Consider the following 13,636-nt stretch of genomic DNA (forward strand, 5'->3'; position numbering starts at 1 on the left):
CAAACTTGTGAATGCTTGCTTTGAAGGAAAATTCAGATGAGCCAGGATGACTCTGGAAGACCAAAGAGTGCCTGAGACTCCACTGCCATTGCCTTCTGCCCACTCCAGTCTCTTCCCTGCTCACTCATGTGACCCAGGACATCCTCTGGACATTTTCGGGTCCCTAGTCGCTGAATAAGGCATAGATGTAGAAGCCTCATTTGTGTCCCTAATTTACTGCTCCCGTTCCTCTCATGCTTGCCTCTGTTGGCTTGGTGTTTCCGTTCACACCCTCTTTATTTATTATGACTGCTCCATGTGTTTCTGCTTTCTTTCTGATTATCTAAGCTAGGAGTCTGTTACGGCCCCATCTTCCTCCTTTCCTACAATGAGAGGGTGGACACAGGCAGGGGAAAGACTGGGAGGTACCATCATAGTGTCCAGAAAGCACCACGTCCTACATGCACATCATCGTGTGCCCACGTCATGTTGCTTTGCTGATTGGAGGTAAAAATATAGGGAGAAGAATATCAGTCATAATTCTTAGTTGCAACCAATAGAAACAGAAACAGCTCTGGCTAATTGTGGCAGAAAAGGAATTTATCAAAAGGACAGTAATTTAAAAATGGGCACAAGACTTGAATAGACAGTTCTCCAAAGAAGTAATACAAATGGCCAATAAGCACATGAAAAGATGTTACACATCACTGGTCATTAGGAAATCCAAATTAAAACCACAATGAGAGATCCCATCACACCCATTAGAACAGCTGTTGTCAAAGAGATAGACACTAATAAGGGTTGATGAGGATGTGGACCAACTGGCACCCTCATACACCGCTGGTGGGAATGTAAAATGGTGAAGCCACTGTGAAAAACAGTTTGGCAATTCCTCAAAACATTAAACACAACTACAATATGACCCAGCAATTCAACTTCTAGGTATCTAACCAAGAGAATTAAAAACAAGTACTCAAACTCTTATACACAAAGTTCATAGCAGCATTATTCATAATAGCCAAAAGACAGAAACAACCCAGATGTCCACCAGTGGATGAACATGTAAACAAACTGTGGTGTGTACGTACAATGAAAAATTATCCAGCCAATAAAAGGAATGAAGTACTGATACACACCTACTTCAATGTGGATGAACCTTGAAAACGTTATTCTAGGCAAAAGAAGCTAATTACAAGAGGTCATATATTGTATGATCCCATTTATATGAAATATTCAGAATAGGTAAAATCTGCAGAAACAAAACAGATTTGCGGTACTCAGGGGCAGGAGGAGAATGAGGAGTAACTGCTTAATGGGCATAGGTTTCATTTTGGAACGATAAATATGTTGTAGAACTTAGATAAATCACAACATTGTAAATGTACTAAATGCCACACATTGATTGATTTCATGTTATGAAAATTTTACCTTGATTTAAAAAAAAAGCGAGACAGTTGATCACAGGATCTTGGGGAGAGTTGGAGGGCCAGACTGGGTGCCTATGTGGCTAGAAATAGTGGCCCAAATTCTGCTGCAAGGCCAGTCTGGGTAGACTTCTGTGTCACTGCTGCCAGGCATGGGAACTGCAGAACACACTCTGGCAACAGTGACACTGGAGCCACCTTTGTGACAACACCATCTCTGCTGTGGCACCTAAGGCTGAGCCTCTGACACCCCGGCCACCAGTTGCTGCCTCTCCCGTCAGCATTCCTTGTGCTACTGCAATGTGTGTCTCAGTGCTGCAGCAGAAGACGTGGCTTTGGGACCATCTCAGGGTTTGTGGGTGGAGGTGGCGGCGAGCAGGTCCTACCTGAAACATCCATTGCAACCCAGAGGTAAGGTAGCATAATGAGATGGTTCTCCATGTCGGTGCATACCAGAAGCATTGGCATCACCTGTGAACGTGTTGGAACTGCAAATTCTCAGCTGCCCCAAATCTAGTTCTGAAGATGAGGCATGCTATTTTGGTTTTAACAAGACCTCAAGCTACTTTGAATGCAGGCTCAGGTTTGGGAACCAGTAGCAGAGGCAAAGAGTTTGAGTCTGAAGTGAGACCACGTGAATTCAGGCCAGGCTCCACCATTTACTGTGTGTCTTCAGGTGAGCGCCTTAACACCGAAGGGAACCAGTTGTCTCAGTTTGTCCCAGTGTCAGCACTCGGAGTCACACATGCTGGGAAACCCCTCCATCCCAGGCAAACCAAAACAGTATCACTCTAAAACATGCCTCTTCCTCATTTCCTTCGGTAAAATAGGGATAATAAAATAACAAAACATTAAAGTATTTGGAACAATGACTGGCGAGGCTGGTCAACACTGATGAATGTTAGCTCAGCTGAGCTAGTGCCCTAATTTTTTTATTCCTACATCGACATTATACAGTCTAAACCTCATTTGTTAACTAAATGAATTTTAAATAAGTACAGTGCTTAAATCTGTGCCTGGCAGATAGTAAATGTTCAGTAATTCTTAGCTATTCTTATTTGTCTTCTTATTAGCTGTTAGCTAATATTATTTGGCCATAATTGAGTCCACCTTTCAAGCAACCATCAGAGCCAACAATTAGAACCATCCCAGCTATTCAAGCTAGCCCCAGAGAACCCTAAATATCAATACATTCAACCCCATCTAATGTTATTTCCTTCCTTCCCCAGTCTCCACCCTCAGAATCCATTCCCAGAGCACTTTGTCAGGTTTTCGCCAATATAAATTAGCAAAACCTCATATCATATTTCTTTTGGTAATTCAATCCTCTTCCCAGATTTAAACTCATTGGCCCCCAGGGGCCTGCAGGGATCTGACTTGTTATTTTCAGTCTGGAAAAAATGAAGGTTGGTGGGGTAGGGGCACACAAGGGGACTCCTTCAGGGCAAGGGCATTGCAGGGTGTATTACTTAAGGAAATGGTAGCTGCTGGCCATGGTCGCACATGTACAATGGGGGCACCGTGAGCCCAGGCTGAGCGAGGCCCTGCCACCTGCAGCACATGGCTTCCCAGCTCACCCAGGGTGTTGGCACTCAGGTGGCCAACTCAGGAAGTAGGAGAGTGGACAGTCACTCAGAAGAAGCTATAGGTGTGGAAGTGATGCACATCCTGCTCACCCATTGCCACTGCCACCCCTCAGCCACACAGCACACTGACTCCAAGAGAGGCTGCGAATCTCTACCTATATTTATGCCCAGGACGAAAGGGATAGGAGTCTGGCAAAAAAACTAATGACGTTCTGCCATCAGGACCTTCAAAATGACCGAGAGGGGTCATTTTGACTGGCAAGGGAGGCTCTGTGGAGGTGGGGGGTACCTAAGTCCTCTCCTCTCCACTCCCCACTCTTTCCCAATTAGAGGCCCAGTGAAAGCATGAAGCCACCTGATGGTGTCATTTTATAACCACTGATCAAGCTTTAAGTTTGATTTACTCTCAGCCTTGTAGCTGCAAGATATGAAAATTCTCTGGTTTACTAACCAAGCCTTGCACTGAGAATTTGTCCTTCGAGCTTGTCTTTCTTTCCTTTAAGCTGTTTAGTGTCATTAGCAGAACACCCTGCCCAACAGCCCTTGACTTCAGACTCATTTTTATATTCTTCCATGGCAGGAGCCACCAGGTCCCCGAAGCCTTGCTTTTGATGGGCACTTTGTTCTGGGGGACCACAAGATTAGCAGCCTCACCATAGCACGCCATGGGCTGCTGCTGTCCTGTTTCTTAATACTAGCTGGATTTTCCCTGCCCTCTGACCAGTTTCCAGTCTTACATCGGCCTCCCTTTCCCTTAGGATTTCTTGCTCCATCCACTCCTAGCTGTATTTTTGTACCAATCGAGGTTCTTAGTTTTAAGAAACAGAAACTGATTCTGGCAACTCTAAGCAGAAAAGGAATTTATCGAAGATACTGGAGGATCAGATCTGAAAGAGACCCACCGCCTCTGCTGGACACAGACATCACGGTTGGCACTACCAGTGTGGGATGGAGGTGCTACCACCTTTGAAAGCTGGCACTGCCACCATCGTGCGCTGAGACGCGCTTCTTCACTCGGCAGCTTTAATTCAAAGTCAGGCGTGTAGGTCTCATTGGAGAGACCAAGTAATGTGCCCAGCTGTAAGGGAGGCTGGGAAAAGGAGGCAGAAAGGGGCATTTTAAGCTTCTTTCATGGGAGGCAGGTTCTGTCTCGAAGCTGGGGATACCTCTAACACAGGAAATGGGCTCAGGTGTGGAGTGATCAAAGGAATGACTCACATTTACTGCAAGAAGCCACCTGGTGCATCTAGGGTTCTGGCCTGCAATGCTGGCCTTGTCGGCCGCATGCTCTAACCAAGGGCCTCATCAGCCACTGGGTTCTGTGCAGGGAGGAGTAGGTAATGGAGCAGCCGTATGCAAAGGCAGCATGGCCTGGAGGCACTGATAGAACCAGGCTCTGCTGGTAGCTGAACCCCCCAAGTGTCTTCAAGTAAGTTCTCTAACTTCTTGGAACACTGTAGTGACTGCAAGGCAGGGGAATGAGATCTCATCGCCCCTCTCAACTTGTTCTCCATGTGACCCTGAATGCATACAGTAGCCTTTCCATTAAATGGGGGTACTACTAGCATCTTCTCGTAAGGTTGTCATGAGGATTAAATGAGATGATGGGTGTAAAGTCTGTAGCACAATGCGTGGCAAATTGTCAGAATTCAGTAACTGTTAGGTGCTGCTTGCAATCTTTAATATTAGGGATGATACAATGACCCCTTCCTTTCTTCATGGTAGCTCTATGAAAATAAGTGAACTGCTTTACGTCCATCTGATAAATTCAGGGTGGTCGTGTCTGTGTCAGCTCAGGGAACTCTGAGGACCTGTCATTAGATATGTCCACCCTCTTCTGCTTCTCTTTTTCCTATTTTTGTCCTTCTATCCACTTTGCCTCTCTGTTTTGGTCTTCTGCTTTCTTCCCACCTGATTGCTGACCTCCCTTGTTTTTATATCATCTGCTCTCACTCATTATGACTGCCATTCATTAACTGTCCTACCTGTGTTTCATGCAGTCAAGCGCTCACAGCCTGGGGGATGCCCAAGGGTGTGTCCCTCAGGAAATCTGTGTGTGGGTCTTTGTGGGGGATGAATATGGAGAAAGACCTCCACCCCACTTCCCAGCACTTGGCTCCTGTGATGGTTAATTTTATGTGTTACCAGACTCTTGGACATGGTTTGCCATTAATGAACTTCCCAGACACTCCACCAGCCCTTCATGAGAACTGGCCCCATTTGCCAACCTGGTAACCATCGAATGGCTTTTCCCACACAACCCAAAGACTAGTCTCATGATTAAGGCCTCTTGAGGTTTTTTTTTTTTCCCTTTTTCTAGTTTTAGGAGACAGTGATGATATATACCCCAAAGGGAACGACAAGCTTATTTGGATGCTGGGCCTTCTACCTTGGGCATAGCAGGCTTTTTGTAAGTGCCCACACACTGTTGCCCTGCATGGTGGATGTGAGTGTGGTTTTCTGTTAACTTTGAACATTGCAAATGTGAAAGTAACCACAAGTATAAATATGTGCTAAAGGAACAGACAGAAAGCCAGACGACAGGGAAGTGCATGTGTTTACCTGGGTGCACAGGTGTTTGTTTAACATGTTCTTGAGCAGATGAATCCAGGTCATGAATGGAAGGGAAGGGCTAAGGGTAGAGATGCAGAATCACCAACTTCCTCCCAACTAAACACTTGATCTGGATTATCAGTGTCTCAAGGACATAGTTGCTGGTCTAACCACAGCAAGCAGGTGCTCTCGGCGACTGTACTGCAGAAAGTCTGGGGAACAGAAGAAGAAAGGTCACATTCATTACTGTCGTGACAGGCCAAATGGGCCATGGATGATGATCAGAGAATCAGGAAGAAAGGGGTAGGCTCCAGGAGGGGCCTCTAAGTCACAAGGGAAACTCTGGGATCTGATCCAAACCCATGGAATTGATTAATGGCGTTCCATTCATATATTCAGCAGACATCGACTGAGCATCTGCTAAATGCCGGGCCCTGGGCATGTGGCAGGGATACAGCAGTGAGTAGGATTCTCCTCCGCCTCCCACGGGTATAGAGCTGTTCTCTACCGTGGTAAACGCCGAAGGAGCCCAGAAACAAGACAGCCTGCCAGGGACTGGTGCACAGACGGCTACATTGCTTCACTTCTCAGCCCTCCCTTGAATCGAGTCCAACTGATTCTTGACTCTCCAACCGAGAGAAGGCAGTAGGGTGTCCCCACCCTGGCCCAGGCTGGCTGCCCACTGGATTTCTCACTCAGTGTTCTGGCCATTTCCGATGCAGCCGGCCCAGGGGCTTAGCCCAGAGGCAGCTGTGGGGCATGGGTCTGGCAGGCAGGCAGCCGGAGAACACTTGAGAATTAACCCCAACCAGGAGTGCGTGTCTCCTCAGAGGACTCGAGGATCATGGACATCCTCCCTATTTATGGTACCACCCCCAAAATTCTAGGGACTGGGAAACGGGGTTGATAATCACTGTGTGGGTCTGACAGAAACAGTAGAGCACCCTCCTCACCCTTGGGGGTTTCGTCAGCCCCATGGTTCCCTGAGGATGGAGAAGGGCCCTCTGGAGCCTGAGCTCAGCCCTAGATCGGTGGGTCCTGGGGTCCTCTTGGGGAACACCGTCTGCCTCAGAGCTGAGGAGTGGGTAAGGGCCAGCCAGGAAGCAAGTGGGGCCCCTGTGTGTTTGGCCCTTCCTCCCACATCTTGCCTCTCTCTCTCCTCTCCCTCTCTTGCTCTCTTTGCAGATTTAGACATGGCTGGTGATTCTAAGCCCAGCCCTGCCCAACCAGGCCAGAAGAGGCAGCGAGGCACAGCCATCTGCTTGTGAGTCTGCTGGGGAGGGAGGCTGGTCCTCAGCTTGTTTGGGGCCCTGGATTCCCCTGGGTCAGAATGTGGGCACCAGCTCAGGCTGCCTGTCCTACTCACTGTGGCACCTGAGAAGGTCTCTTCTCCTTTGGCCCCAGATTTTGTCTGTAAACTGAGGGAGTCGACCCAGCTCATTCCAAGACCCCTTCACACTGATGTAACCCAGCCACCATTCTGCTGGCAGAAGAGGGTGTCCCCTCCTCCCACCTGGAGCCAGGGGGTCTGGTCCTCCCAGGGAAGCCTCACCCATGGGACACTTGAGGGGCTTTTTCCAAGAATATATTGGGAAGTAGCCAACGGGAACCTTTCTGGATGAAATATTGCCCCTAATCTGGGAAGCTTAAAAAAGTTTTCAATAAACTTTTAGACATTTTCAGAAAGGAGCTCACCAACCTCTGCCAGCCAACGTGCCGTTTTCACAGGCATAATGAGGGTGTGTGTGAACACAGTGGCTCTTTGGTCCCTTGGCTGGGCATTCATGATAGTGGAGCTCAACTCTGGGGCCCCTTTGTGGACATTTGAGTGATTTCTGTCTTGCGGGTGGGGGGAGCCAGTAGCAGGTGGTTTCTCTTAGAAACAGCACTGTGTAAACACAAACAGCCTGGTGCTGAAGGTTCCGGTTTCTTTTGGATTTTGCTCTAGCTCATGTCCCAGGAAGTGAGATAGTAGGGCTGGGAGGGTTGGGGGAGGGGGGGTGCTGCTCTGACAAGTCTCGGCCCCTCCAGGTTGAACTTGAGAAAGATCAGGTCAAATCTCTCCCCACCAGCAGCAGCCTAAGCGTCTGAGGCAGCTTGTGAGAGCCGGCACGGGTGGCTTTTTCACTACTTTTACTTTGGGCTATGCGTAGATGTGTCCTCATGGATAACTCATAATTTTTTAAACTCGCGTTTCTTTAGCGGTGCGGAACTGCATTGCAGTGTATGGGTTGGCTGTCTCACGTATAAAACTTTTATCTAGAGGTGTCTGTTGATACAGTTTGGTAATTATCTGTCTGATGGGAGGTAAGCTGTAATCTCCTGTAGTTCTCTCATGTGGTTTTTAACATGGCCTCTTTGGAGGCTGAGTGAACCCCTTACGCAGTTCTTCAGTTCCAATCACCGTTTCAAATTTCATTTTCCGTCCATCACCACCCCGTGCCCAGCAGACTCAGACCCAGTCTTGTTGGCCCTCTGAGAGGGATGGGTGTGGGTACAGGGAAGCAACCGGGAATGACGGCAGCTGTGCAGCCAGGGCTCACACTCCCTTTAGAGAGGCCCCATCTCTCAAGGCCTGGGGCAAGGGTGGAGTCCTTAAGACTCCAGTGTCTGCAGGGAACTCCAGTGGAGAGAATGAGGCACTTCCCTGGATGCTCAGGTAGCGTGGGTTTGGGACAGGAGTGGGTGGGTAGCTATGGCTCCGACTCCTTGGATTGGGCAGAGGAGGGACAGGTTGGGGATGGGGTTTGGTGGCCACTGAGCTGCTGGATGAACTACCTCTTCATGAGAACTGGTCAAGTCCAGGCTACGTGATTTGGGCCTCAAAATAGAATTCGCCAACCTAGAGGGAAAAGTTTGTGGTAGAAGGATTGCCCCAGGTCTCCTACCCCTGCCCCTAACCCCTACCCTTGCCCCTGGCACTGAGGACATTTGAGGAAGTGGCTTGACCTCTGCGCATGGGGCCATTCCGAAGGGGCATTTTATTTATTTATTTATTTATTTTATGGGAAGCCCCAGCTTTGCAGGCTGTAACCATTAGCCCTGATCAGGGGGACTGATGCGGCTTCGTACCCGCGACCAGACTGCTGCCTCCTAGGGTAAAGGGGCAAGGCCGTAAGCCCAGGACACAGGCGTTAGCCCTGGCTGATGACAAAGGCAGGGGTCGGGGGAAGGGAGGCAGCAGGGAGGCCCCCCAGGCCCAGAGGGACCCTTGTCTGCAGCGAGCACTGCTGTAGCGGTACATGCGGCTAAATCCCTGTCCCAATTTGAGAAGCCTCCAAATCTCTGCTCAGCAGTTATTGTAATAACATTCCTTTTCTAATACATTGCCATTCATTTTGGGCTACTTTAAAATGTCATTTTAGGAAAAAATGCAAGGAAGGAAAAATTGGAGTTTGCGATTGCATTGGCCGGGAATCGAACCCGGGCCTCCCGCGTGGCAGGCGAGAATTCTACCACTGAACCACCAATGCTACGGCGAAAATCACTTGCTTTCGGCAGCTCAGGTGGTCGGCTACCGGCCCTGCGCCCTGACAGATCTTTGCCGGTCTTGATCCTGTCGGGAAGAGGGGCCCCCGGCCAGCCAGAGGGGTCTCAGACAAGCGAGAATTATCCTCTCAGCGATGATGTTCAGATGGCGCTTGTCACCTTGAGTTTTGTCCCGGCTGAGTCATTCCTGGCCGTCAGGGGGCTGCTTGTTTACTACACCGCGCCAGGAACCCAGGCCCCGACCCCGCAGCGCCGAGGGTGGGTACGCGCCCTCCCCGCGTTCAGCGAGCTTGCTTTTCTTTCTCCATGCCTTCCACCGCCGGAATCAGCATGCCTGAGGTTCCTGGGCCACCCACCCAGGCTGCCTGAAGCCAGAAAGTAGGGGTGGGGGTGCCCGGAAATCTCACCCGCAGGCCTGGAGATCCCGCAGGATGAAGGGGAAGGGGCCCCCGAATGTTCTCCATTCCGCCTCCGTGGTCCCCCAAAGACACCGACCCTCGTCGGCAGGGCCTGAGCTGGGTCGTGGGCGCACAGTACCCGAAAGTTGTTTCAGAAACTGCTGCCCTCAGCATATCACACCACCCTTCCCCCTCAATTCATTACCTGCCTCAGCCCTAGGTGGCACCTGAAGCTCATGCAGTTGTGTCTCCTGGGGTCATTTTGCCCAGGGCTGAACCCAGTTGTCTCTTTCCACCGGTATCCCCATCCCTCCTGAGTACCAGTTCCCTGGAGGTGATGGTGCATGAGAGAAGTGGGTGCGGCCGAGCAGTGGGGATCTGGGTCCCTCCAAGGCCCTCCTCTCTTCCCCGGCCAGGAGCAAAGGGCAAGGTGCTTGGCCACACCGCTAACACTGCCTGACTGGCCCTGACAGTGCTGGGCCCTGTATCCTGGCAATTCCCATGTGAGGATTAAAGGCTCTCAAACCCCTACCATGGCTTTGGGCTCTGACTTAACTCTTCCCTTTTATCTTTTGCCAGACTAAGATCGAGAACATCAGCAGTGCCTGGGGCGGGCAGCCTTTGGAGGGCCTGGCTCTGTTTGATCAGAAGCCTGTGGGAAATTGTCCTGCTTCTGCCACCTGGAAGGTGCCCCTTATCAGAGGCCCACCATGGGGAAGCTAGTTTGCTATGGTCTCTCAAAGTTACCTTGGTCAAGCCCCTAGGGGCTCTTCCAGTGGAGAATACTGGAGTTCTAAGGAAAAGCTGCATTCCTGTTTCCCCAAGTTAATCTGTGCTCTGGGCAAGGACTCAGGCCCTGGACAGTGACTCCTTCACCATTTGTCTCTGCCACAGCTGCAGTAACTATGACCTTGACTACAAGCTGTACAGGTGAGTGGGTCCTGCCTCCTTGGTCCTCTGGACAAACAGGTGTGGCTAGTTGGCCTCCTTCTCTGTCCTGTCCCATAGGGTGTATGAATACCAGAGGATACCTCCACCATTCATCAACCACATGCCTGTCAAGATCCAGAGGACCTACCTGGGCACGTGGGTCAAAAGCAGCTTCAGTCCCTGCAAGGCCCCCAGGAATAGCCACCTGCCCCCAGGGGAGATAAAGTGTGAGTGAAAGGGCACAGCCCTCACCTGCAGAGGAGCTGGGCATCCCTTAGCAGTCGGGGCAGGCCTGAGAGTCCTGGCGGCACTGCCCTCTGGTGGAGCACCAACTCTGGGCCCTCTCCCAACAGTCAGACTGAGGAGCTGCCCTCCATTAGAGGGGAGCTGAACCACATGGAAGCCCAGGTGACACCTTTTGGAGAATCTCGAGCGCATGGACGAGCAGAGGGACCAGCTTCCAGTTCGGGCACCCCGCACTCTTAGTGGGCTCCAGCTTTTCCCACTCTCGAAGGTGACAGCAGCACCTGGAGCCCTGCCTTGGGCTTTCCCTGTCTGCAGGGCTCCCCCTGACACACAAACACTCCCTATGGTTTCTCCCGTGGCTTGAAGATCCTGTGGCTTCTAGGTTGTCCTTTGACCCTCACCCACTCAGTAGCTATCTGGAGCCTGATAAGTGTCTCAGTCCAAGCCTATCTTGTCCTCTCAAGCCCTAACACCCTAGATCAGTGCTGGGCATCGAGTGGCCTCTCTGGGGTCAGCTGGGGCCTCCAAACTCAACCATTAACTGGTGACTCTCCCTGCACAGGTACAGAGGACAGTGAAGAGAACAGGGGCCCTGAAAGTAAGGGTTCCTCATGCAGAACTACTGAACCGCGGCAGGAGCCCAGGAGCCAGAGGGCCCATCCAGAGGCAGACAGCTCCAAGGAGAGCAGAGACCTGGAGGAGGCAGTGAGCAGCCTGGCGCCTCCCGCCATCCTCACCTTCCCTACATTTGAGTCCTGAGGCCTCCCTATGAGCACCGGACGGACTCAGGTTCGTGCGGGAGTCCAACAGCGGTGGTTGGGAGGAGGCATGACATCCACCGCGGACAATGCCCATAAGATAAGCCGTACCCTTTTTATGCCCTCTCAACTCAGGCTTGGTTGGCTCAGCTGAGCCGGTTTGGGCTGAAATCCCATCCCCTCCTGGAAGAGTGGGTGGGCTACTTTGAGTAGTGTAGAGGGAATGTCACACGTATGCCTCATGGTCCTGGACTCCTTGCCTAAGAACCACTTGGAAAGGTTGTTAAAACCCCGATTTCTGCCCTTTTCCTGCTCCCACCTCCACTTGCTGCCCCAGGGTCTTTAGGCTGTCTACATGGTACCATGCTCCCCAGAAAAGCTGTAGAAAATGTACCTTCCTGGATGGAGACTATCCAAACCTGGATCTGACAACAGCCCTTTGTGCAGCATTGAAGAGCCCGAATGTTCCCTGCCCTACCATATCCTCCTCCTCTCCTACTGGTGGTCCCCGAGGAGGGCCAAGCCCCCACCACTGTTTGGGCCATCTCAGCAAAGCTGGGGCTGCTGGGGAGTTGGCAGTGGTGAGCTTCCTTTCTTCCACCTGCGCAGCTCTGCCCCTTGGCCTGCTAAGCTCAAAAGGGTTCTTTACTGCTGCCCAGGCCTGAGTCACATCCGAGACATCTGGGTTAGATGGAGAGAATGCTCTTTTGTCTGATGGTTCTGGGTTCCCAGATTTCAAGAAGAATCTAGAGTAGCACTGAGCTGCCAAAGCTGCAAAGAAAGAGAAGTAAGGGTTGGGGGAGAGGACAGCCCTCCCTTTCCTAGCCATACCATCTCTCAGCCCCCTCGGCTAGAGTCCTGCTTTTTTTCCCTACAGGTGAAGAATCATGCATTGGACCAGGAGGGCAGCCAGTAGATTGGAACCTCTCCAGACGCATCTGCTCCAGGTACCTTCCCGAGTGGCTCCCTTCTTTGCCTTGTGTGGTCTTTTCAAGGCCTCCTGGTAGCACCTAACTGGAGGCACCCATCCTGGAGCAAGGGCAATGGGAGTGGAGGCACAGCTCAGCCAAACCAGCTGGGAAGCCTCCCTGTAATGGTGGCTTTAGCTTTGGAGGCAGTGTTTCCAGACAATAGTCCCGGGGCTGGCAGTAGTGAGGAGGAGGCCTGCAACCACCAGCACCAGCTCACCATGCTCATGCAGCTGAGACCGTTTGGCAAGGGGCAGCTGGACAGGGCCGCCAGGAGCACCATCGGTCCTCTGATCGCAGGTACTATTTCAGCTGCTCTTCTCCTCTCGCAAGGTCCCACCAGTCCCGTCTGGGTGTGAAGCATCCCCCAGCATTGGGCCCAGACAGCTTTCTCCAGCTACAGTGTACAGGAAACAGTCTACTGTCCCCCTGCCTGAAACTGAGCTTTAACATCTTCAGCATGTGCCCCACATAACCCCTTTTGGTTCCAGATGCCCCATCCATCCTACAAAATCATCCTTCAGAATGAGGGTATCATTTTTATGTTATGTTTTTATCTTGTCTCTTGATGGTATGAGTTTGTAGTTCAGGTCTGCTCTGGAAATATGTTATGTCAAAAGGGGAAAAATAAAATTTGTATTTCTTTTCTCTGGGTAGGGGTTCTTAGCATGGTCTCTGAGCCTTTTTGGCTCTTGGGCTGCCCCAAGCTAGCCCTTCAGAGAGAAGCTGTGCAGGTCCAAGACACCCAAGTTCAGAAGTTCATTCCAGACTGGGGCACAGAAAGACCAGGCTGCCGTGCCTTCCTCTAAGATACCTTCTCCAGGTAGCTAAGTACAAATCCATGGGGTTAAAGAGCCACACAGAGAAGATCCCACCCTTGTGGTCAGCCAGCCAGGGCAGCTCTGCCCTACAGAATGGCCAGGATGCATCTGGATTCCCAACATGCAGCAGCTCTCTCTTGGCAGTTCATCTGCTCTCCTAAGAAACAAAACTGGGTAAGAGACATCAGTTAATGAAGCCAGCCCAGGTCCCCACTTTTTGAGCAGCAGTGGAAGCCTCTGGCTATGCTGCTCTGCACATGGCCAAGGAAGGATGAGATATGGCTTCCACCAAGAGCCAAACCCTTTCCAGCTACCCAACCTTGAGCTATGGTCTTGCCCAACACAAAACCAGGGATAGGGGTGGACCCAGAATGTTCCTGGGGCAAAAAAAACTCCCCATTCCTGTCACACCTCAGCACTGGTCCTCACTCTGGCACTTGAGGGGCAGCAGCTTCTCTTCCGAAGCACATTTCCCTACATCACC

The 13,636-nt window shown here is 51.1% G+C and overlaps 1 non-coding gene across 1 annotated transcript; it reads right to left on the bottom strand.

The window, feature by feature from the left end:
- Window positions 1-8,944: 8,944 nt before the first annotated feature.
- Window positions 8,945-9,015, bottom strand: TRNAG-GCC. Its single transcript has one exon. It is a non-coding gene; the product is annotated as a tRNA-Gly (tRNA).
- Between the last annotated feature and the right edge of the window lie 4,621 nt (window positions 9,016-13,636).

This window comes from Pteropus vampyrus, unplaced genomic scaffold (genome assembly GCF_000151845.1).
Source record: "Pteropus vampyrus isolate Shadow unplaced genomic scaffold, Pvam_2.0 Scaffold399, whole genome shotgun sequence".
In the NCBI taxonomy this organism is placed as follows: Eukaryota; Metazoa; Chordata; class Mammalia; order Chiroptera; family Pteropodidae; genus Pteropus; species Pteropus vampyrus.